Source organism: Gopherus evgoodei, chromosome 3 (genome assembly GCF_007399415.2).
Source record: "Gopherus evgoodei ecotype Sinaloan lineage chromosome 3, rGopEvg1_v1.p, whole genome shotgun sequence".
Taxonomy (NCBI): Eukaryota; Metazoa; Chordata; order Testudines; family Testudinidae; genus Gopherus; species Gopherus evgoodei.
In genome coordinates, this window is record NC_044324.1 from 151843266 (window position 1) to 151866704 (window position 23439).

Below are 23439 nucleotides of genomic sequence, written 5' to 3' on the forward strand. Positions count from 1 at the left end.
GTACAGTCAGATCAAATTTTAAAGGGGCTATTTTAAGATTTGTAACTTTAAACCCCCATTTATTAAATTTTGTTGAAACTTTGTGAAAACATTTTACTTCACTCTAAAACTAAGTCTGTAAAACACTGATTAGATTTTCAAGAGTTACTCAGTACCAGGGATATCAAAATTGATCTTACTGTGAAACTTCATTTAAAATGTACCTGTTCAGAAACACACACTCTCTAATATGCAATGGGGGGCTTTTAGAACAACACAGGTTTCATTAGCGACAAGTAAGATGCAAAAGCAGCAGAGTCCTGTGGCACCTTATACTAACAGACGTTTTGGAGCATGAGCTTTCGTGGGTGAATACCCACTTCGTCAGATGCATGCAAGTAGGATGCAATGTGTTATTTACAAATAAGAGCCTCATCTATACTAGAACTTCACCAATTTAAGAGACCTAATAATAATGTTCCATTTTGTAGCATATACAGGACCTTAACTTTGTTCCCATACAACACTGTAATTTGGTAAGTCAACAACACTGATGTTCCCCAACACATTTGAAGTTCCAGAGTAGTGATACTGAGAGGATCAAATGTACATAGTCACCTGTAGTCACTTTCACTGTTCCCAGTACAGTAATTTTCTCATTTTTGTAGGTTTGTCTTACAGCAAGAGATGAGAAAAAAGCTTTTTTACAGTGTTAGGGACAGGAAACCTTAATTCTACCAAACTGACAGAGACTGAGGTTTGACTAAACTTTAATTTTAAATATTCTGAGTGGGATGAGGGAAAGTGATAAAAGCTTGAAAAGCAGTGTGGTGCGGGCAACAGGACAATATATTAGGGAGTATTAAATATAAAATAATACAAGAAAATAGGAGCTAAAATACAGTATATACAAAATAGTAAGTATAACAGTGCAAAATTTAGGTAAAAAAATACTTTCTTCCTAGGATATTAAAGTTTTCCCAAGCCCCATTAAACTATGATTTTTTGCTTGTTTTAATTTACAGTTAGAAAAAAAAAGTACTATATTTTTATCATATTTCTAAGGAAATGCATCTTTCCTAGAAGTACTATTTTAAAAGAAAGAGACGATACGGCATGTGCTTGCTGATCTAGGGGCATGTTTTAAAATACAATTTCCTCTTATCCACAAACCATTGCAATGGCAGACAAAAATACTTGAAAGTCATGAAGGTAAGTATCAGAGGGGTAGCCGTGTTAGTCTGGATCTGTAAAAGCAGCAAAGCATCCTGTGGCACCTTACAGACTAACAGACGTATTGGAGCATGAGCTTTCATGGGTGAATACCCACTTCATAGGATGCATCCGACAAAGTGGGTATTCACCCATGAAAGCTCATGCTCTAATATGTCTGTTAGTCTATAAGGTGCCACAGGACGCTTTGCTGCTTATGAAGGTAAGAAGGCTTGCAGCAAGAAGAAACTTAAAGGACAAATAATAACTTTAGCCATAACAGATATAACCCAAACATTTCTTTGTACATATTGTCAATGATACTCAAAACATAACAAATACCAGGAATTTTAAATTGCAATGACAGTACCATAGTAGCTAGCATCCTAGAAAGTAAGTTTATCTAACAAAGCAACCAAACTCAGTGCATGAAGGAACTAGAGTTAGAGACCTCTTGCAGGCCAACTGCCCCCTAAAAAGGAAGAATTTACCTTACATTCTTCTACTGCTGAAAAATATATCAGAATGGATTGGGTTGTTTCTTCCTGCAACAGCAAGAACTTTTACAGACAACCTCTTCCAGTGTTGTACTAGCAAATCATGCACATGATGTATCATACCGCACACTCAGGAACCTATTATTTGATACATCTGAAAATACAAGTCCAACATTTAACTCCAGCCAGGTAAATAATTTTTAAATCATATAAAAAAGGATTCTACTTTGGAACCAATTATTATAACATTTCCTCTGTCTGCTTTGGGATGCTATGAAACCAGTATTAAGGGGTTACATTCAGCTATTCCACGTACAACAAAAACTAACATTTCATTTTTTTTAAATTAAGTTTCTAGCCCTTATAATTGCAAAGACATACTTCCCAAACAGGAATTAAGTGTCAACTGATGCAGTGCTGTCTTAAGAATGAACCACACAGACAGTGCTAGAACCTCTGGTGACGGAGCTTTCTCAAGCTGAAGATGAATGAAAACTGACCAGTGTCTTTTTAGCTTTCATTACTACTGTTCTCAACTCTCAGAACAGTGAAACTGACAAGAATCTGGACAATTATACTCTGCTGCTCCATAGGAAAGATAAGAGCAGCTACAAACATAAGCACTGAAACTATTCACCAAAAACAGAACTTAAAAATAGAGTCTGGGAAGAGCAAAGAAGCTTCCATGGGCCACTGTAGCAGTCTGGTACCTCTAAAAGTTATGATGGAGTGTGCTCTTTCTCCCTCTTAGAAATAAGAGAGGTTAGGGAGCTTCAAATTTATCAGATACCTGATAAGCAGACCACTACAAAACATGGAAGTACCAAACAAGATCCCAGGAAAGGAACAGCATCCTGGTAGGAATCCCAGCATCCTCCCCTTTCCCAAAAGGAAGGGATAGCTGGAGAAGAAAAGGGAAACAATGTTGCCAGCACAAACAAAACAATTTTGGCCCCCTCTGCAGGTACTCTCGCAAGGTACGTCTACACTTCCCCTCCGAATCGGCAGGTAGTGATCGATCTATCAGGGATTGATTTATCACGTGTAACGTACACACAATAAATCGATCCCCGATTGCTCTCCCGTCGACTGCTGAACTCCAGCTCGGCAAGAGGCAGAAGCAAAGTCGACAGGGGAGCTGCAGCAATCGACCCCGCGTTGTGAGGACGCGAGGTAAGTCAAACTAAGATATGTCGACTTACGCAACTTCAGCTACAAGAATAGCATAGTTGAGTCGACATATCTTAGGTCGATCCCCTCCAGTGCAGACCAGGCCACAAAAACCTAAGCTCCTACCCTCACACAATTTTGAGCAGAGAGACAGAGATTCAAGGAGAGACTAACAAAAGGGACTTAGACATTACAACGCTGAACCTAATTTTAGGCACTCTACTGCATAACAGAATCCACAGCCCACCACTAGGCACCCAGGCTCCCTGCACAATGAACAGTGAGATAGACACTTAAGAATGGGATCCACAAAAGCCAGCAAGTTGAGCAGGGAGCCTCATAACCTATCCGAAAGGAAATGTCACCTAATCCCCACCCCTCAAAGGGAGCCACATGATGGACCAAAGAGAGGTGCCTCTCTCTGCTCAAGATTCATACCTGTGAACTCTCTGTTGAAGTTAGGTGCCTATGCCCTTTCTCACAAACGAATAATAAAAACGGTGGTGGTGCTTCCCTTATAAACTTCAGCCTAGTGATTACAGCATCAAGCAGGGATGTGGGGGAGACAGATTAAATCCTCCCCTCTGCCTGATTTAGAACAGGAATTTTAACCCATACCTTTCAGGAGAATGCCCTGATTCTGAGGAACATCTCTTATTATCTCTCCTGTTGAAGCAGTTGCAGTTTGTATACATAAATATGTATCTGACCAGATAAGAGTGAGAATGAAGCCAGGAATTGTACAAAATTGATAAGAGAAACAAATCTATGGCCAACAGAGGATTAGGACAATAAGAAGTTTTGGTTTTGAGATTTTTTTTTAAATGTATAACAGGCACAAAAAAGGATCCTAACACAGATACTGATCCATTACTAAGTGAAAATGGTAGAACTGTCAATACTAATGCAAAAGAGATGCAAGTGTTCAATAAATATTTCTGTTCTGTATTTTTGGGGGGGGGGGGGAGAGATGACTTAATTATATCTGATGATGAAAAACATTTTCCATTCCAATAGTAACTCAGGAGAAGGTTAAACAGCAGAAATAATCAGGTCAGGATAATGTGCATCCAAGAGTTTTAACGGAGTTGGCCAAGAAGCTTGCTAGATAATTAATCATAGAAATGTAGGCTTAGATGGGACCTTGAAAGGTCAACTAGCCCATCCCCCCATGCTGAGGCAGGACCAAGTATCTCTAGACCAGTGGTTCCCAACCTTTTCCGTGGAGTGGGCACCGGATGACTAGCTGCCAAGGACCGTGGCCGCTGTACAAGCAGACGCCAAAATGCCACCATGAAGCGGCAATATCAAGAGGTATCATCGCCAAAATGCCGCCATGAAGGAGCATCATCAAGAGGCGTCACTGCTGAAATGCCGCCGAACTTCAGCGGGATTTCGGCAGTAGCGCTTCTTGACGTTGCTACTTCTCAACAGCATTTCGGTGGCTGCTTGTCCGGCGGCGAGTAGGCGGGCGCACATGGATGCCCTAGCGGGTGCCATGGTGCCCACAGGCACCGCATTGGGGACCCCTCCTCTAGACCATCTCTGACAGGTGTCTAATCTGTTGTTAAGAACCTCCACTGATAGATTACCAAGGCAAGGTGGTGGAATTCCTATTCCAGCACTTAACTACCTTGTTAGTTGGAAAGTTCTTCCCAATATCCAACCTAAATCTCCCTTACTTCAGATTAAACCAATTACTTCTTGACCTATCTTCAGTGAACATGGAGAATGACTTATCAACAAGACAGTGATCAATGTATCTGAAGACTTATCAGGTCTCCCCTTCGATCTTCTTTTCTCAAGACTAAACACAGATTCTAAAAAAACTGGGTTTCTTCAGAAGTCAGGTTTTCTAAATATTTTATCATTTGTACTGCTCTCTTCTGGACTCTCTCCAATTTGCCTCATATTTCTTAAAATGTGGTGCCCAAATCTGGACACAATAGTGCACCTGGGAGCTCACCAGTGGCTCCACGCTAGCTGTGCCCTCAGCGTCAACGCACATTGAGAATATGCTGCTGGGGGAACTGAGGCAGAAGTATAGAAGCTCTCAAAAGATAGATATTGAGTTCCCCTACTTTCCCTTCACATAGCACTAATCTAACACAGCCCTCTAAACTAGTAAGTCAATTGCAAACTAAAGACTAGATTCAGCAGTACGCTTCCGTTGCTCTGTTCTTCTCTGATGATGCAAAATGTCTGTAAAGCCAGTTAATCCTGCTGCTATGATCTGACTGCTCTGGTTGTTTTGTTGTTTAAAGTCTTCAAAACCTTTAGTCTTATTTTTTTTTATTTAAGGTTGATACTACATATTTTCCCATCTTTAAAAATATTGCATTGTAGCTTGGAGTTTCTAGTTTAGTGTTTGTGCATGATATTTTTTATTATTTTTAAAAACTAAAAAAATTCACACATGAAAACTGTGCTAATATTGAGTTAAGGTTGAGAGTATTTATAAGTAATACCAGTGTAAAAAATATTATAAGGATGTACTAATTATTCCAAAACCAAGTAATACAAATCCACGAAATTCAGTGCTTAGGTTACAATTAAAAGAAATCCTAACACGTTAAGGTAAGAAATGAAACATTAAGCAACTTAGACAACCTTAACTCTGGCCTGTAGTTATATCGTGAAGAGAAAAAACATGAAAAAATCTAACACATCTGTAAAATTTTCACTGGCACCACAACTTGCTCAAATATTACATGTGACTTGGGGAATACATTTTAAAAATACTGTTTAACGTGCTCATAAATAAGTTTTCAATGTCATTAAAAATGAAAGAAATCATCAGTTACTAAGCTCAAATAATTATGAACAATTTTTTTTCAATTCAAACTCTATAGTAACTAAAGTATAGCAGCAAAATCCTGCAAATCTAGAAAGGTGATGGTACCTCCTATAGAAATGGAGACAAATTATGAAAGGAACTAAGGCTCCAGAGCCAGGCAGCCTCGCTATAGTAATAAATGTGGCCCTATAATAATTGCCTTGTTTGTATGAGTTTAATGATGCCCTCAAAATCTCCAAATTCTTCTATGATTCAACTAACCCAGAATGAGACACATACCAAAACCAGACAAAGGTCCATACCTATATCTTCTTCATATAAAAAATATTTAATTATAAGTTGTGTGCGTCCACTTTCATTTAGAATTCTAATCAAAACAACTAGAGATGTTGTCCATTATAATTAGCTAGGACACGAAAGGCCATGATGCAGGGTACATGGTGGCACAGGATGTAGCTATTTAATTTAGTATACATGTCTTATGAAAATGACTCAAACGATACAATATCAAAAGAGATTTCGGGTGGTCGAGTGCTCTCAGGCAGTGGCCTCCAAACTTTTTTGATTGCGAACCCCATCAGTAAAAAAATTGAGCACGCACCCCCTTTTCCCAGCCAAACTGTCGAGGGAGGGGGGAAAAAAAGCGGTGCTGCTCCAGTGCTGCTCCTCCTGTTGCGCACCCCGAAGGATCCTCTTGCGCACCACCATGCACATCCCACTTTGGAGACCACTGCTCTAAGGAACCAGATGCAAGGCTCTGTCTTGCCCTCACTTGGACAGAACAGCCAACAGCCCACTGGGTAAGGCACTTACCTGGGAGATGGAGGAATCAAGTTCAAGTCCCTACACCAATGATTATTTGTACAGGGTAAATCTGAACCTGGGTCTCCGACCCAGGCTACATCTCATAAGAGATGGGGAAGAAGGGCACTACCACCTGTTCCACAAGTTGTTTGGGGGGAGGGATAGCTCACTGGTTTGAGCATTGGCCTGCTAAACTCAGGCCTGTGAGTTCAATTCTTGAGGGGCCCACTTAGGGATCTGGGGCAAAATCAGTACTTGGTCCTGCTAGTGAAGACAGGGGCTGGACTCGATGACATTTAGGGGTCACTTCCAGTTCTATGAGACAGGTATATCTCCATATATTTTTATATTAAAACATAGGACTGAGTGGATAAGATCTTAAAAAAAAAAAAAAAAGTAAAAGTAATCCAGAACTTTGCTTGTAACTAAACATTTGCAGAATAGATTACATCTTTCGTTGTGATCTGTGCAGTCCCCATGAGGTTACATGGTTTAAACACCATCATTACTCAACAAAAGGGACCAGGAAGAGGGGTATTACTGATTAATTCATTTCTGAAGCAAATAAAAAATTGATTACACAGGACAAAGGTAATATGAGTAATATAAGCTAGCACATATCACTATAAAATACCAATCTTTTAGTATGTATAACTTAAGACACTTAAATTAATCTTTAAATTCCTTCCCATTAGTCTTCTATCCTCTGTAGTTTATAAAATTAACCTAACAAATGTATCCTCTTTTGTAATAAGCATCATATATATATATATATTTATTTTCATTTAAAATTTGCAGCAAAAGCCATAAAATATTTCAGAATATTGGTATTAATCTATTTTTTAAAAGCTTTATCTCCTGGTTAAAAAAAGGATTTACTGAAGCTATGTGGTGCATGGAAAGATAGCAGTATCTCCCTCTTACACTGGGGAAAGAGGTACACTGAGAAAGATAAATGGGTTATTGTGATTCCCGGATTGCTCCAAATGCACCCAGATGTATGATGTGTGTCTCGCATTAACAAAAAATAATTCTAGCTTCATTAAATTTATTTGCAAAAATAAACCAAGAAATGCTTCAAGAATGCGGCAATTAAGAAAATATGTAACAATGTAATATTAGCAAAATATACTCTGCATGAATGCTCTTTTTTATTTAGATTTTGTTTGAAAAAATTTTACTGGTAACTATAAATCTGCATTTCTGATCCACATTAATAATGGAAAAAACAAGCTGTTCCTACTGACTGATTAACACACAGGGCTATAGCTAAAGTAATTTTAACTGACCAACTCTGTTCTTATTTACCAAAGAAACAAAAAACTCATTACATACATGAAGACATGGAAACCTTTAAAAATTAGTGGATCCTTCTACCGGCTTTTAAGAATCTTAAGGATGTCTTTTTTATGTTCTCTTTTCCCAGGTGAAATAGCTTTAACATGCCTCCATTTTTTCAAGTTCTTCCTCCTCTCAATACAATGTCAAACATTTACTGACAAATGCTATTTTAAATTTTAAACTGCCAGTTTACCAAAAAAAATACAAAATAAAACAGAGTCTTGGAAAACATTAAGTAGTTTCTCTTTTTAACTGAAACTAAACAAATATCCTTAAATTAACAAAAGTTAAAACTAGATGTCAACGAAGAAAAGGCACTAGGAAATTAAACCTAGTAGTGGTATTAGGTTTATTTAAATAAAGTGAGTTATTTTACTAACGATAAGTATCAGAACTATGCTCAGCATTCTCTACTGAGAATTTTAAATTGCATGTAATATAGTTAGCACACTATAAATTAAAATTGGAACACCAATTTGTCATTTTTATTACAGATAAAGTTTTGTTTTAAAAAGGCCTAGTAACGATTCATAATAGCAAAGCAAAATAAATTTTAAGGCAAAGATTTAGCATTTTCAAGATTGGATGCCTAAAATCAGGAATCTAAATCCATATTTATGCACTTAAGTGGACTGATTTTAAATGCATCCAGAAATTCCCATTAATCTGGATTTTAATAAGCTATCAAGCACACTTGACCTCACCATTCCGCTTCACCCCTTTCTCTTCTCCCAAGCTCTCTGCTTGTATGCTGTCTACTTAGGCTCTGATCCTGCACACACGCATATGTAAACGTGTGTGTGGGTGAGCAGTCCAACTGAACTCTCATACAAAAGTTCATACATGTGCATTTTACTTGTCTGGAACTTGATTATCTAACCAAGCATAAAGAACCTACTACCCTGTTGCCACTATACAGATTAAAAAGTAAAATCCAAGGGTGTGTGAGCCATTATAAACAACAAAATTAAGTACAGCAAAATACTCAGATTAAATTTAATTTTTTTTTCAAAACACTTTATTTCAGACTGAGAAGTACAATAAAACTTTCACTAAGAGATTACATTCTGCATTTTCAAAGTTGTATTTATTAATTTTGGGGATATGGTGCAATGATACTTCAAGTTATATTTCCAGAGTTGTATACTAACATAGAGGTCCCATCCCTCACAGCTTGCAAAATTGCCAGATTTTTAATTTGGTAACATTGAACCATGCTCTAACTTCTCAGCTAAATCCATCTAATAGCTCCTATTTATTATAATTTTCTTCAAAAATCGGGGATCCTTTTAAAGAGCTACACTCAACTGGTATATTTCCCAAGGATTTGGTGGATTCTCTAATCACTTGGAAGTCTCTAAATCAATACTGTATATCTTTCTAAAAAGTATGCTAGAGCTCAAAAAAGTTAGGGGCTTGAGGGTAAGGATCTTTGGCTTGTGTTCCACAAGAGGTCAGATTTAAATGATCATCAGGGTCAACTCTGGCCTTTAAATCTATTATTAACTGCTTTTTAATGGCATTTGTCTTAATTTTGGTTATACTTTTGTTTACAGATTTTAAATTTGTCCAACATTTAACCATTAACTCATTCTAATATTTATACTTTAACATCCAATTTTCCCCTCAAAAACCAAAAAATTATATATTAAAAAATTATACTTTTCAAAGAAAAAAGAATTAGAATTCAATAGACATTTTGCTTGTTGGTAAAGTGAAACTCTGCCTTCTCAAATATTGTTAGTCTATAGTGTTCAGAAATTTAGACTTTCAATTTGAGGAAAACTGAGTTATGGTATTAAACTACCTCTGAAAGGAAATCTGGCACACTTATTCATTAAACATTCAACACCAACCGAAGTTAATGGAAAGACCTTCATTGATTTCAGTGGACCTGGATCAGGCGGTTTGCCTCAGTGCTACAAATAATGGTGCATACAAGTAACTTCACCTACATGAGTACATAGTTCAATTAAAGTTAAAATATATAAAGTGAGTAAAATTATGCTGATACTTGGGCCTACAGGACTGGGGCCTCAGTACATAAGAACAGCCATGCTGGATCAGACCAAAGGTCCATCTAGCCCAGTATCCTGTCTTCTGACAGTGGCCAATGCCAGGTGCCCCAGAAGGAATGAACAGAACAGGTAATAATCAAGTGATCCATCCCGTGTCGCTCATTCCCAGCTTCTGGCAAACAGAGGATAAGGACACCATCCCTGACCAACCTAATAGCAATTGATAGACCTACTCTCCATGAACTTATCTAGTTCTTTTTTGAACCCTGCTATAGTCTTGGCCTTCACAATATCCGCTGGCAAAGAGTTCTGCAGTTGACTATGCGTTGTGTAAATACCTCCTTTTGTTTGTTTTAAACCTACTGCCTATTAATTTCATTTGGTGGCCCCTCGTTCTTGTGTTATGAGGAGTAAATAGCACTTCCTTATTTACTTTCTCTATACTAGTCATGCTTTTATAGACCCCAATCATATCCCCACTGAGGCCTTGACTACACTGGCGCTTTACAGAGCTGCAACTTTCTCGCTCGGGGGTATGAAAAACACACCCCTGAGCGCAGCAAGTTACAGCACTGCAAAGCGCTGTATGGCTGCAAGTGTAGCCATACCCTCAGTCGTTTCTTTTCCAATATGAAAAGTCCCAGTCTTATTAAGTTCTCCTCATATGGAAACCGTTCCATACCCCTAATCATTTTTGTTGCCCTTTTCTGAACCCTTTCCAATTACAATATATGTTTTTGAGATGGGGAGACCACAGCTGCATGCAGCATTCAAGATGTGAGAGTACCATGGATTTATGTAGAGGCAATATGATATTTTCTCTTTTAATATCTATCCCTTTCTTAATGATTCCCAACACTCTGTTTGATTTTTTGACTGCTGCTGCATATTGAGTGTGTAAGTTTTCAAATTCCCATACTGCTCTGTAAATCTAGTTACTATGGTCACCAACTCAAAAAACATAGGACTGTTACTACTTGTTTTCAACCACAGTTTCTAACCCTGAACAGGCACGTGCGCAAGGGTTGGGAAGAAGCAGTGGCACAGGCCTCCTCTATGATCAGTGGGGGATCCAAGAACTCCTATGGCCGTGGGGCTGCAGCGGGGAGCGCAGACCTTTGCCAGCCCTGGGGGAGAAGAGCTCGCTCATTCTCCCTACCGCAGCCCAGGAGCAGGAAGAGTTCTGCGCCCCTCGCTGGGGACCCGGAACTGAAGGAGTTTGCTCTCCTCCTCTCCCAAAAGCCCCAGGGCCAGAGCAGCTTTGCGTCCCTCACTGGGGCCCTGGTGCAGGTGGAGCTCACTTTCCCTGCTGCAGCCCCCGGGTGACAGGCGTTCTGGATCCCCCTGCCTGGGCCCTGGAGGAGCTCTCTGAAACCCCCCCACACACACCTTTTTCTACTATGGTATTTCCTCCTAATATGCAGTGTGCAAACTCAGTGAGGTTACACACATATCCCCATAATGTGTGGTTATGGATGTACGTGTGTCTATTTGATTTGCACACGTTCCCGCCCCATAATGTTAAGGAGTTTGTATCCAAGGTGGATTAAAGGTACATTTTGTTGAAATGGTGAATATACTGTTATTTATTTGCATACGATCTATGTGAGTGTGTGATATGGTTTAATCTCTATAATGTGTGTGTTTAATGTGCCTTCCCAAAAGTGATAAAATATTAATTCCTGAGCATGCCCCTGAAGATCAGTACCTGACCATTAAAATAAAAGGGGACACATGAAAAATAAATAGGAGAGACTGTACTTAAATAAAATGAACCACTATCTATTCTAAACAGAAAAGTGTGTTAATGGTACTAAGAAATTGAAAAGAAATTGAGCCTACACAAATTTTGAGTATCTTAAGTGCTGAAACTAGCAGAGGCAGATTTACAATGAAACACACAGTGCCCTGGCATGGGGCCCCCAGCCAAGCACCATCCAGACCCCCTGTGGAGGGGGAGGGGGCCACTGTGGGGGCAGAAAATGTGGAGAAGAGCAGGGAGGGAGCCATGTAAGAGTGTGCTAGAGGCACGGTGTGCAGTGCATTTTCCCAGCTGGTGAGCCAGGCTCCTGCTGACTCCCAGGACTCCTGCTGCAGGCTGGTGCTGGCAGCCCTGTGTGCCACTGCAGGCAGGCAAGGGGAAGGCTGGGGGCATGCTATAGGGAAGGCGTGCGTGCGTGCTCCCCTGGTGGGGTGTTCGTCTGTGCCTGTCCTGCTGCCCTGCTCCTCTGGACACCAGGCAGAGCAGGTGCAGTCCCTGGCGTGTACTGCTGCTGGCAGTCCCCTGGAAAAAAGCCAAGGGAAGGGAGCGGCAGGCCAGGGGATCTCAGTTTTCACATGCTGCCACCGCCGCCACAGCTCCCTTTGGCTGCGTCAAGGACGCATCCAGCTGCCAGCCAGGTAAGGTAACCCAGAGGCCGCAACTGGGAGTGCCTCAGCCTCGATCTCCCCCGTGCAGTATCCCCCACCTCCAACCCACACACACACGGCCCCAGCCCTCACTCCTGCACCCCCCAATCTCCACCCCTGCCCTGAGCACCAAACAGGAGCTCCTGCACTTTCCCACCCCCACCTGCACCCCTCGCACCAAACAGAAGCTGCCCCAGGTAAGCGCTCGACACCCCAAGCCCCTGCCCCAGCCCTGAGCCCTTCCCACACCCTAACTCGTGGCCAGACCCCACACCCCAACTTTTTTTTACTTTTTTTTTAATAAAGCACTCTTATCCAAAGCACTTTACAATAGTTAGCTAACGGCACAAACAATATTTGGAAAGATCATTAAGTGGTCTGCCGAGACCCTGGGTAATTTTCACATGTTCTGTGAAAAAAAAAGTTGACTACAAAAACAATCAAGATCCCTCACTTTATTTTCATTTACTTCCTATTACTTATAATATAGGCAGAGGATGAAGAATAAAAGAATGTAGTACAGGGATAAGGGAGATAAGAAACAATATTCTTTTTCTTGGCTGGGCCTTGAGGGGGCCCCCAAAAATGAAGCTGAGCACAGGGCCCCACTAACTCTAAATCCGTCACTGGAATCTGGTATACGCTTCTCTCACTCTAATTTCTTTTTTAACAATATCCAACTCCTGTTCGTAAGATTTTTAACTTCTCCTCAGCTTTGTGGTGCACCTACTAATTAACAACTACAGGGACTGATCAGTTTGCTCAACAGAACCAGCTTGAAATCCATTTCTATACCTCAAAAATTCAACTACAGTGAAAATACTGAAATTGAGTCTATGAGGTCCATGAAATCAGGCTATCATGCTGAGTCAGTATGCTGTCATAATTATGCAGTATTTTTGTTTTCTCTCCTGTTATATATTTAGGGTTTCCTCAAGTTTAAACTACTACTACATTTTCTCTTCAGAATAAACAGATTCCTTTAGTCACCTCCTTAAAACTGTTCCACAGAATGCAGTAAGCCAGCACTTAAAGGAGGTTTTCACAGTATAAGAAGTCATAACATTTTGCCTGCAGTTTTCTGTTTTCTTGCTTTCATTAGATTTTGACACCTAAAACAACTCCCCCCCCCCGCCAACTTATCTTTTTGCCTATTACTTTTAAGTGCAGTCCCAATCTTCATGTATCACATCAATCTGTTACAAAAGAAGTGACTGATATCAAAACTTTATCAGTGAAAACTTGTGATGCTGTGAATGTGTTTAGTACAGATCAAAAGGAAAATGTGTTAGTTGAGACAAAAGTTTTGTTAAACACACTTCGTAATTAGTGAGATTAGCTGAACAACATAAATCCCCCGTTTTTTTTATTTAAAATACATACTCTCCATGAATTAACACATTCTCCAGTAATAACAAAAAGTAATCCAAACATTTTAAAAGAATTGTAAACAGTAAACAAAATTAAGCCAGGAATGTTCCAAAATAAAACATAATGGAATATCTAAAACAATGAAGGGTATGTATATTTCATACAGAGATTTTAACTATATGAAATTTTAATATTTAAGCCTGCTCAGTCATTTTAGGAATCTGCATGTACTATTATTTCCCTTTACAAGTCGTCATAACAAAAACCAAAAACCCAATTGTTTTAAGACAGAATGTTTAATTGAGTCTGAGGAAAAACTAATCCTGAGTTTTAATACTCACTAACATGCTTACGCTAACATCCTCAAAAGTGCAACTGCAGTATCATTCATTACACTTTCACAGAATATCAGCTAATTTAGAATCTATCTATACTAGAAACGGAAATATGTTTCAAGACTTTGCTACAACACAGTTCTCTTCCAACACAGTTACAAGATGTTTCCATTGTCCCATGTTTTTAGTGAGTTGCTTTGTTTTGGTTTTAAGTTTAGTAATAGTTTTTAGAAGCACGTTAAAGCCTTGGATGATTGCAAGAGATGTTAGGTCCCTTCTGTATTGCAAAACAGAACTGTACTTTAACTGTGTACTTTGGATTTGCATCACGGATGGGAACAGTCAAACTGGATTAAAGCAACCGATATTTTTGTTATGTTAATCATGGCACAAAGTAAACAAGGTTTCCAAGTTATTTTTAATAGGAATCATTGCATTAGTGTACTGGTATCATAACAAGAGCTTCTAAAAATGAAACATTTTAAAAAGTTACTTAAAAACTATTTATAATGTTTATTGGGAACAAGAGGGATTATTAGCTATTTACTCATTTAAATCATTAAGACTTGTACCCAAGAAATGAGAGAGCACTTTGCAAACTGTTTCCTGATACACGTTTTCTAGGCATTTTGAAGGCACTATTTGGGGATGGGGGCGTATTTTGTTTTGTTTTTTAAGAGTAACAACTACAGAAGCACTCAGTTTGAAATTGCTTTTGTAAAATCAATATATAGTTTCTTATAAACCTGTTCACAGAAGCTTAAATTATAAACAGTTCAACTTCAGAGACATTTTCATGTTCATCTTAATACAGTCCCTTTTCACCATAAAATTTGTTTCAGTTTCAAAAGCAATATAACTTTTCTAGGAAGAACTAGAGTTTGTATCATAGTTCCAGTCCAAACAAAATAAATCAAAACCTGCTGAGAGACTACCAGCTTCCTACAGACAAAATGTAACAACTGCAACAAAACATTCCTGATTCTTAATTTGGTTTTGTGTAAAACAAAAGTATACACTAAAACACTAAGATACTAACTTTCCATACAGCTATATAAAAGTTAGTAGAATCTACTCAAGGCAACATTAATACCAACCTAGTTATAACAAACAGAGATGAACCAGGGAAGAAACCACCTACAACAAAAGATTATTACTAGTCTGTGTAAAAATCTGCAAATGTTATGCATTGATATGAGAGAAAGAATTTGGACCAACCAGATATATATATATATATACACACACACCCCTCTCAAAGAAAAACATTTAGCTCTGTAAAGTTTTCCTTTGAATCTTTTATTTGAATTTCCATGTTTGCCTCCTCCAACCAGCTCACACACACACATTCTATAATTAACAGCCCAATCCAATTAAAGATATTGGGGTCAATTTAAAACTCCCAGCAGGAAAACAAGAGACCTACAAACAGAATATCCTTAATGAATATACTTTCAAAAAATCAAAAGCAACTTTCTTCTTTTGTACGCACACTTTCTTACTTCAATCCTGACTGCCCTAAACTGTGTTATGCATGTGGAGCTATACAAAGTAAAAAGCAAAGCACTCTGCTTGTTAAAAAAAGTTTAGCTTGTTCATTTTTATGCTACTTTTTGTAGGCAGGTAAGAGGTTTTCTTTAATATATACAAAATATGCACCAACTATGGTTGCTAAATTCAAACAGCTCTATAAACAAAGTTACAGTAAGTCAGAAGCAAGTACCTGCACAACAAACTGCTATAAGCAGTATTATATATCAATACTGGCTAATAGTTTATGGGATATCTACATCCGAACTTTGACAATAAATGTCTTTGTCATAAGAAGTTTACTTTAACTAAAGTAGATCTTAGAAAGATTTATTTTTGCAGAATAAATTCAAATAGCCACTCAACTAGTAATTATATTTAGGAATGTTATGTTATCCAGAAGTGTTAAAACCATTTATCATTCACTTAGCTTTACATTTAAATTTTAAGATAACAAAAGTCCTGTTTTAAAACCACTCATTTTAATTAAGGTTCAAGGAAGAAAAAAACTGTTAGATGTGATGTAAAATGTGTGGTTATTGCCCAGAAGTAAACTGAGAATTGCAATTCACATATAGCAATTAAACACTCTATAAACCCCCCCGTCTGTCACCACTAGTTACTTCATGACAATGTAATCTAAATATATGATACTTTTGTGTTCCAAAAACTTTCATTCAAAAGCAATTAACCCTCAAATAGCCAAAGTATCATATACCTATATACGTTGCAGTTTGTATTGTCAGACTAAACTGCATTTTGTTTACAGAAGCTAATAACTAACCCTGCAGATAATAAACCCTCACATTACTAGGTCAGACCTTTTTAATCAACCGTGCTGCCTATAATTCTATGCAAGTCCTTGAAACCACAACCGAGAGCAATGCACCAACTAACAACTGTTCACTTCAACATCAACTTTTGGATGTGCAAGACAGCCACCATAATGGCTGATCCAGCAGGACTGATGCGCAGGAGGAGGTTGGTTTGTTTACTTGCTTGCCAGAGCCGCCAGCAGCAGCAGCACTACTTGAGCAATGCAATGCCACGAACAGACCATCCTTCCACATTTCTATTCTTAGCACACGCGCAACTTCCAAGCTGATAAAAAATTTACTACTAACAACACAGACTTCTACGTTGCAATTACCTCAAATCCACTGCCAGGCCGGGGTGGGGGGAGGCCAAGCCAGGCGATGGGGTCGGTCGTGAGGGGAGGGGTTTCGGCGTGGGAACTAGCCCCATGCACCTCCCCCGCCCCGCCATCACCTCGGCGATGCAGTAACCTGCGGTGTCGGGACAGGCCGCCCCCGCCCGCAACAGAGTCCCCTGCCCGGCTCGGGGCGGCGGCCGGTTAGAGCCCCCGGGGCCGGCGCCGCTGGGACCAGTCTCGGGGGAGGGGCTGGGCGCTGATGCAGCCTCCTCCCCACCCAGACAGGGACGGTCTGGCTAGGCCACAGGCGCCCCCTCCCCGCCGGCTGCCTGCGCGCCCGGCTGCGGCCCCGTCACCCCAGCTGCCCCCAGACGCGGCTGTTACCTGCGGCGGCGACGCTGCGGAGCGGGCGGCGCCTTCGGGAGGGGGATCCCCGCTCCCCCCTGCCCGGTCCCCCCGCCGGGCTCGGTCCCTCGCGGCCGGTGTCTCCGCGGGGGGAGGGAGGCGGCTCCGGCCCCGGCTACATGGAGCGAGCGTCCCCGCTACACAGGAAGGCGCCCGGCCAGGCAGCGCGGCCGCAGCATCCGCGGGGTCAGGGCGGCGGCGGCTCCTCCCTCCGGCTCGCTCGCCCCAGGGCCCCCGCTCGCGGCTCCTCCCGCCGCCTCCGCCGGGCTCGTTATTGACTTTCGGGAAAACTCCCGACGTCACTGGCTCCCCCCGAGTGTCTCCCCCTCCGTCGGCGGCGGCGGCGGCATCCCCCCGCTCTCGCGAGAAGCGCTGCACTGGGAGGGTGGGGGTCTGGCAGACAGAGGGGGGAGGAGAAGGAGGGGGAGCCAGACAGAGCGGGGGGGGGGGGTTGATGGAGACAGCCCGACCGACCCGGCCTGACAGACAGCCCGGAGAGGCTGGCTGAGGGAAGGAAGGGCCAGAGGCCGGGAGGACTGGAGGGGAAAGGAGCTAGGCAGAGAGGGAGATGGAGGGGATGGGGAGAGGCAGGCGGAGGGAAGAGGGGTGGAAACTCATCCCCTGGGAAGGGTTCTGGGAGTGGAAGAAGTTCACCTAGGTTTCAGTTTTCCATTTCAGGCATAAAGGCACGTGTGGCTAAGGTTACCCAGCCAGCAAGTGGTGAACGGTTCCTTAGCTTTTGCATTTGTTCTTTAGATTTGTACCAACGCGCCCTATGTAAGGATAACAACCATCCTCCTGCTGTGTTCTCTACGCTTTATGGTTAAGCCCTTTTGTTTTCAGATTTTATTTTGTTTACAATTTCTCAGCTATTTGTTCAGGTTTATTACAAAAAATTTGAAAAAAAAAATAATTAACCTCACACTTTTCTGGGTAAATATAAAGGTAACTGTCCCTCTCTTCTCCTGATCTTGTTTTTGCTTTTTAAACGTTCAAAATAAAGTTTTGTTTATTTTGCTTATGTTTTGAAAGGAAATCAGATAGTTTTTCATTTTCAACCCATTTTACCCTGAAAAGTAATTCACCAATCTTTATTTGCTTTGATGTACAGATAGTTATCAGCATATCTGTAAAGCTGATAATGTGTGTGTGTGTAGTGGGTGTGGGACTGACCATAGTAATACACCAGTGCTCGAGTCATTCTGTTACTTTTGCCTTTGCTCCCCACTCCTGTGAAGGAAATAGCAACTCAGCAAGAGGTTATGGAGCTGCCATCTCTCCTTCTGGAGCAGGCCTAAAAGTGGAAGAGATAGAAGAAGCAGAGTGAGGAGGTGGCACCCTCATCTCCATCTCCTCCGCTTCAGGGCCCACTCAAGAAGAGGTGGTGGCCCAGTAACCTAGATGGCCCAGATGATCAAACTGCCCTCTTGCCTGCCAGAGCACGAAGTCAGATCTGGGGAGTTCTGGCATTTCTAAAATTCAGGTGAAAACCAAATAATGGCTTCTGTAAAACCAGCTAGTTAAAAAAAATGGTAAAAACTGAAAACAAAGGGCCTTTGATAGGGTATAGTAACTGTTCCCTATACTACCACCCCTCTGAGTTAGAATGTGAGCTCTTTGGGACAGGGACTTTGTTTATGATCCGTAAAATACAGAGTACATTTATATCCCTCTTTAATAACAGCTCTACTTTTTCCAGTAGTGTTATTTGCCCGTTTTCTCTATATATTGTAATTTAAAAGAAAACTCTTCTATAAAAATTGTGTGGTTTATAGCACACAAGAGCTATCTAATCTGGACGTGTTTTCAGTTTTATTTCATTTTCTTTAAACACTTGTCTTCTCCTGAAAACTGATAGCACAGTTGGCTCTGTACAAACTTAGAAGAGTGAAGCAGTAACACTGCAAGGGAAAATGTTAAAACTCACTCTAGTTGAGGTATCTATGGAACATCTCAAATCTGTACCTTTTAAAACAATCATTTTTAGCTCCTTGCTTAATTTCTCCAGTGTTCACATATATTTTATCCTCATAGATGTCTAAGAAAGATCAAGAATTTTTTCCACTTAAATTTCTCCTTGATCGTTGACTGAAAAAACACTAAACTTTTGCTTCTCAGATCTTGATCCTGCAATACTAACTTGAACGAGTGATTTTTATGTATCTAGCCCCATTGACTAAAAGACTATATGTTAGCAGACTGCTGCTTCATTAAAATACATTTTGTGGCAATATACTGCTATCTTTTTATTTTTATCAGTTTAATGTTTTGCATAATATTTACACAGTTTTATTTGTGCTGAAGTACATCCATTGTATTTACAGTGACATGTATAAGGATTTGTTATCACTCCAAAAGGAAAAAGATGTTGATTGATCTAACTACAACTTTTCAGTGTTTCTTTACTGAAACATTTGTTCTAAAAGTGACCTGCAAAGACAATATTTATTTATGGGAAACAGTGGGTTATGTTTCAGAGTAGTTATGTTGTTTGTTTTCCTTGCTACTCCACTGCCTTTAAAAAAATAAAATTGAAATTGCAGGTCCTTGTTTCCTTCTTTTGCTGGAAGACCTGGTGAGATCTCTGAAAGTCTTAAATAATCACATAGGGCTGTAACCAAGATTCAGCTCTCTGTCTCTTCAGTTGTGAAGGAGAAAAAGCAAAAATTACTGCCTACATTAATTAATAGATACTTTTCTAGAAAAGCATACACCATATATTGCTACCTTCTTCAGTTCCTACAGTGAGGGACTTCCCCTTTTTCAGTAGCTCCTCAAAGAAGTGAATAGACTGTGTCATCGGTCACTATTTCTGTGGCACCCTGCTATTCTGGTTGTCGTAGAGTCAGGGCCAGCGCTTCCATTTAGGCAACCTAAGCAGTCACCTAGGGCGCCAGGATTTGGGAGGGCGGCCACCCTTGGCAGCAATTTGGCAGCGGGGGGTCCTTCCGCGCTCTGGGTCGTCGTCGGCAATTCTGCGACAGGTCCTTCACTCGCCCCGGAACCTGCCGCCGAAGTGCCCTGAAGACCAGGAGCGTGGAAGGACCCCCCTGCCGCAGAATTGCCACCAACGCCAGGAGTGTGGAAGGACCCCTGCCTAGGGCGCCAAAAACCCTGGCGCCGCTCCTGTGTAGAGTAACTGCAAAAGAACCCAAAACTTGAGCATAGGCAACAACTAGTAGACTAGCTGTCACCCTGCACCTTCCTAGATGCAAGCTTTGTTCTATGTTCTGTGCCCTTTTATCCCTCTAATCTTTCTCTTAGGACACTTATGTAGCAGGGTGGCTTGCCCAGAGGCTAGAAAGCCTGGGACTAAGGCAGCCCCAATTACAAGATGAGTACCACCTGAGAGGAATCAGGGACTCCAATATAAAAGATAGGAAGGTAGTGAGTATGATGTTAGGGTGTGAGTGTAGGGTAGGAGGGCTGAGCTTTAGCAAGAGAGGGCTGGGGATGGTTTCAGGCAGAGTTTATGATTTTGGGACTTTGTTGAGAATGGTTTGGATTATTTTGTGATTAAGGTTGTGTGAACTTTATATGACAAATTAGCTTGAGAAATGGGTGCTAAGAGTCACAATAGAGACTATCTAAAGTACTTAAGTAAAAAGTCTACGAGTAGGGGCTAATAGGGACAGAGTACCTCTAACTCACTCCTGGCCATAAAGGGGTACTCAAGAAACAGCCACTGTGTTATAACTTCTTTGGCAATATTCAGCAATCTTTTCTGCTTTACCTAGTTTGATTTTGAGGGCTGTAGAGATGTCTTCACAACCTACTGATTGACCATACCTACAATTTCTGGCTTTGAAAAACTACTAAACTTGTATTTAACCAGAGTAAACATACCATAAACATTAACAATAGCTTTCAGTATTGCTTCTACTTAGCCTTTTCAGAGGGAAAGGCTAATTTTATGAGACCAGAACACTGCTTCCCTTCCTGATTACAGTCTGGCTCCCCAAACTGCTCTCTGATTTTGATTCTTCTCTCTTGGAGAGCCAGTCAACAGCCCTTCAAAACACCTGAAGTTTCAAATGAGCAATATGTGTGGAGGTTCTATCCTGGAGTTCAAGCCTCTGTGTCTCAGTGCATCCAGTATGTTCTTTTTGGTCTTTGTCCCAAGACAAACTCCATCAGATAGTGTTAAAATAAATGATCTCATATCATACAATTTCAGGGTAATAAGGACTCTTCTGCACAGTGGCAAGTATTCAAAGGCCAAACTTTTTGAGTGAAATCCTTGTCCCATTTAAGTTAACTAACAACACTGTGGATTGATCCGGGTGGCAGGGTGCCTAAAAGGTGCTAAACTGCTGAATGTTGTAAAACCGAAGTCCTTTTTTCGATCTAGCACTTAATCCCCAACAACAAGTACCCTTGGCATGTTTGAATACTTATTTGGAAATAGCAAAGTTCATAAGCCTTGCTAAGGGTCTGACCATTCAAAGCTTTACATACATAAGTAAGCCTTATTTGCATGAATAATTGTTCTACAAGTAATCTCACTGAACTCAGTGGGCCTGATTGTAATCTAATTTTTTTATTTGTGTGGATTGTGAAATGTGTGGTTCAGCAAAGATTTACTATACAACAGTTTACAGAAACTGTATTTCTCATTCATTCATAGAATTTTTTTTTCCTTTGGGGCCAGATTATGCCACCACTATTTTGATTTGTATTACCCTGCTCCGTGATTTTAGTGGGATTTCTCATGTAGTAAGGTATTACTCAATATGTTTTGTAGAAATAAGCCCCTTGATTAATAACTATTTTTAGTGATATATCTACTTTGGAAATAATATGGCTATAGTGTGCCTACTGTGAAAATTTAATAACGATGACATAGCTTCTGAAGAAGTAACATTATTTTCAGATTAGCTACTTATACTTAGTGTATATATTAATGATATATGGGGAAGAGAAGCATGATATCAATCAAAAGGTTATTTGTATGAGGATAGCATAACTGTTTGGAAATTACAAATCTTGTTGGTGAACAAATTGCTATAGCTGATCAAATTTTTTGCAAGTGGGATAAGGACAATAGGTCTATACCCTAACTCCCTAAGAGTGGGAAGCTGTGATGTTACACATTACACAAATAGGGACATGGAAGTATCTGAAGAGAACCCATTCATTGTCATCCATATTGGAAACACCAATATGTCTGAGACAAAGATAAAAATGATCATTTATAACTTCAGGAACCTGGACCAGAAGCTAAAGGAGAAAACTGTGGCAGGTAATCTCTTTGGAAATTTTGCCTGTACTGAGAGACAAAGATGGAAGGTCTCTTTCTGTTCAATTTAATACATTTGTGGAGTACTAAGATCCCACAGTGACAGGCTATATATATAGATTAATCCTGACAGTAAACAGGTGGCTTAGAATGTGGTATAGAGAGGAGAAGGTTGTGTCTGCAGAGCATTGGTCCTCTCGTTGTAGCAAGAAGGGGCTGTGTAGATTGCATGGACTCCACTTCAGCTTCATTCCCCTTCATTGCTGGGAGACTAATTATGTCAGTTAAGAGGATTTTAAACTAAAATAGTGAGGATTGTAAAAAAGGTAAAGGGGCAATGTGCCTAATCAGGAAATGTTGACAAGGTATAAAAAAGGAAAGTTAGGGAAATACTTCTAAAATAGCTCTATGCTACTATTAGCAGCATGGGGAAATAAATAGGAATAACTCAATATTTTCGTGCATGAACACACTTAAAAGGACAGGATTTAAAAATGAATATACACAGTAGTTCAAATTACTACACTTACTTTTGAGTTCCCCATGACAGATTATGTGGTTTAACAATCACATATGACTAGTTTCCCTATTGTGATATGAAAGGCCCACACCGGTAATAGGGGGAAATGACTGGCAAGCAAAGCAGTGATATTCATGATACACTAAGGGCTGCCAAATGCATAAACTGAAAAAAATAAAAGATCAAATCACTTTCAATTATAGGGGCTACTTGCAAAAACAATGCTTAAACTTTTTTAGACAAATATGATTTGTGTAATTAGATGGCACCATAGATATAGTGAGTCTGATCCTGTGAGGTGTTAAATATCCTCAACTTCCATTGGGCTGTGACTCTGAATCCCCTTTCTTGTTACATACACACAAATTCTTCTCCTCATGATAACTAGATTTTTAGGGATAAGAATGAGCTTATTTGTAGGGTGAAGGAACATAGAGTGGGTACTGATTCCACCTCATCAGACACCCACAATGCACTGAGAGATAACAGAGCTGGTTGGTGTGTTCAGGTGGATTTTACAGTCTTTCTCTGTCACTTTGATTTCTATCTGGTTCTGTCTTTCTTTCCTTCACCCCTCCCATCTCTGCTTCTCATTAACCTCAGTGCCTGTTCCCTGTGTCACGGGGCAATGTGTTCTCACTGCAGTTACTGTGCTTTCCTCA

The 23439-nt window shown here is 40.4% G+C and overlaps 1 protein-coding gene across 6 annotated transcripts in view; it reads right to left on the reverse strand.

Moving 5' to 3' along the window:
- Positions 1-16775, reverse strand: part of AKT3 (AKT serine/threonine kinase 3) — a 283027-nt gene extending 266252 nt beyond the window's left edge. For 4 of the 6 annotated variants that reach the window (XM_030557016.1, XM_030557017.1, XM_030557014.1 and 1 more), the window contains exon 1: positions 16611-16774. The gene's annotated coding sequence lies outside the window, so the exon portion shown is untranslated. Of the gene's footprint in view, positions 1-16610 lie in introns of all 6 variants that reach the window. The other 2 variants (XM_030557011.1, XM_030557009.1) reach the window with 1 other exon arrangement.
- Between the last annotated feature and the right edge of the window lie 6664 nt (positions 16776-23439).